This window comes from Anneissia japonica, unplaced genomic scaffold (assembly GCF_011630105.1).
Source record: "Anneissia japonica isolate Jap-2015-1 unplaced genomic scaffold, ASM1163010v1 scaffold1984_len102452_cov112, whole genome shotgun sequence".
Taxonomy (NCBI): Eukaryota; Metazoa; Echinodermata; class Crinoidea; order Comatulida; family Comatulidae; genus Anneissia; species Anneissia japonica.
In genome coordinates this window covers 71,828-74,688 of record NW_022692541.1, presented here as the reverse complement: position 1 = coordinate 74,688, position 2,861 = coordinate 71,828, and the positions used below count along the sequence as shown (strand labels likewise).

Genomic DNA, 2,861 nt, shown 5'->3' with positions numbered 1-2,861 from the left:
AACTTCTGCATAATACATTGGCAATGGTTATATACAGTATTCAGATTAGTTCAAAGACTAATTTTCGGCATTCTTCTCGGAAATATAACCACCCGCCTTAGGCGTGGCCCTCCTTGTTCCATGCTGGATCAAAAACTAGTAGAGGGTCAAATGTCCAGCCATTTTGATGGTCAAAATACAGGGGAATTATTATTACTGTACATTAGAAAAGATTGAGAAACAAGATAGTCTATTATACATATATTGTTATAGTCTTCATTTGTAATTTTTAAACTAATTTTTATTTTTATATTACAAAAATTATTATATTAATGAAATAATAAATTCTATTCAAAATAATTGTTTATTAATATTAATAAAATAATTGCTATGTTACACCACTTTGCAATGCATTTGAATATGGGCTTTTCACAGTGATGGTTAATTAGAATATATGTTTTCAACAAAAATTATCATTGATGATTAGTGCCAGAATGATTAATTCCTTATAAAGACATTGTAATATCAATACTAATTATTTTTGAATGGTGTAAGAATAGTCACTCTGATTTGTCTGAACTAGTCTGTTCAAACTTTTTATTGTACTTCTCTTCTTACAGGAAATGCCGACATGTTGGATATCAATGGCTTTCATTTGGTAGGTGTTTAACAGGCTAAAGAAATCTGACAGAAGGGTCATCCCATCTTGCACTGTGTGGGCGATTAGGGACAAGCTCCCAGAAGCTTTGAAGACTGCCCTGGGTTTTTTTTATGCTATAGAAGATGATGAAATAAACTTTGGCCCAACGTAGGCGGCGCCCTTCTTTTTAACCTGTGTCTTATACACATCTAGGTAACCTTCCAGACCTAGTCTGTAATTGAAATTGTTGCTATTGATGCGGATAGGCCAGCAAAGTTGATTTCAAGAACATTTTGTCGTTAAGTACAGTACAATGTTTTTTGTATCTTCCCCACTCTCGTTTCATATTTTAAAATTTTAAGCTAATACAGTATGAATTAGAATTTTGTGTACAGTAAATAAATGTAACTTGTTCTTCCCTATTCTTTACATTGGTATAAACTATAGTAACTATAAATCCATATATATAATAGGGGCCTAGGTCTATTATCTGTCTCTTATACACATCTTAGTGATATATATTGTAATACCTGACTGCTTTAATCTGTGTACAGTAAAACAATTTTATATTAACTGTGAGAAAATACACTTGTAATAAATTATTTGCAATGTACAAGGATGATAAATTGTTTCAAAATATATATTTAATAACACCAGTAGTCTTGAATTAACTGTATGTACAACAATAACTAAGTGAAGCACCAAAAATATGGATGTTGAATATCATCATGAAAGAAGAAATCTTGGCTATGGTAAATAATACAAGACGATCAGATATGATAAATAGAGCAGTGCAGTTAAACTTGCCTAAGACGACTAAATAATATACTCTAATGATTTCTAAGTCGATCTAATTTTACATGCCGAATGTGTTTTCCATTACCGTAAGTGCAAGTCAAATTTTGTTAGGGTCAAACAATTTCTCAATGGCATTTTGGATATGACATAGGCAAGTTCAACTACTGTATTTTAAAATACTAAACAAAAAATGGTGTACAGCAAGAAAATTGAAACTTTTTCTTAAATTCCAACACCAAATTGATCAGCATGCAGACATAGGCATAATCCAGACATTAAAAAAATAAGCAGTTTCATAGAATAACTTTACACAAGACTGTACAAAGCCATATATTAAAATAGTTGTTCCTGTATATATTGAGCCACATTTTCATACTGTACTATCAACTTCGCACATTACATATTTCAAAATTAATCCTCACAATTTGTTTTCTAAATCTGGGATCACATAATTGCTTCAAAAGGATCAGTACTATTGAATGGGATTATAATACCATTTAATAATATTAAAGATATTTTGCAAGTGAAACAGGTACAGTAATACTGGTACAGTATTTATTTATTTATTATAAATTTGGCATGCAATATAAACCAGATGCTGCAATATAAACCAGATGCGTAAAAAACAAAAACTTAAGTGTGTGGCATTTCAGTATATCTTCATAAAAAAAAAATCACTAGATAAATCATTTTAATTTAATTCTTTGGAAATATTTTGGATTCAATCACTTGCTGCAGAGCTCTGAGCATCGCCACCTTCTGCTAACCATGGATTGGGCATGTCCATTTCATCATGTCCACACAGATGGAATTGTTTGTATCACATCCATCTGAGCCAGTCATTTGCTCCTATTGAGGAATAAATACAGTAGTTACAATAATGCAAATGTTATCAAACATTGGCATTTGCTGCTTTATCAATAACATACCATACTGAGATACTGTATGTACTAATCTGAAAAGACATTCATCAATTGACAGTATTTTCAGATTTTTTAATTACTTGATTGAAGCCTTCCTGTCGGCTAGTGTGTAATGTATTATTGTTGTTTCTTAATAAAACTGACACACCATGCTGATATTTTTTTACCATTCCAATATATTTGTTTCATGTACTCTGGCTGAACAGTGATGAAATATTCACTTAATTTTTTTTTCTCACCTTAAATTGTGTGTATAGCTTTCATTACAAGTTTCAGCAAACAACCAGAGTGTTTCTTGCTAACGTCTTGCTGGGTGCTTGTATGCTTTGTACCACCTTCTTTCGTAGATGCCAATGTTTCTTATACGTTGGGTGGTTGTACTCATGGCAAATGTTGTGGTATGTTTGTCTCATCATGGCGACTGGCAAATACCTATGTGAGGAGAGTGTCATGTTTCGGCCTATCACATATCTTGTCCTACAAAAATATGTATGTATAATATTTTATTTGAATTGCACATT

General features: G+C 31.6%; 1 long non-coding RNA gene across 1 annotated transcript; it reads right to left on the bottom strand.

Annotated features, from left to right (window-relative positions):
- Positions 1 to 2,135: 2,135 nt before the first annotated feature.
- LOC117100324 lies at positions 2,136 to 2,643 on the bottom strand. Its single transcript, XR_004444113.1, has 2 exons — positions 2,580 to 2,643; positions 2,136 to 2,266 (listed from the first exon to the last, which is right to left on the bottom strand). It is a non-coding gene; the product is annotated as an uncharacterized LOC117100324 (long non-coding RNA).
- Positions 2,644 to 2,861: the final 218 nt, after the last annotated feature.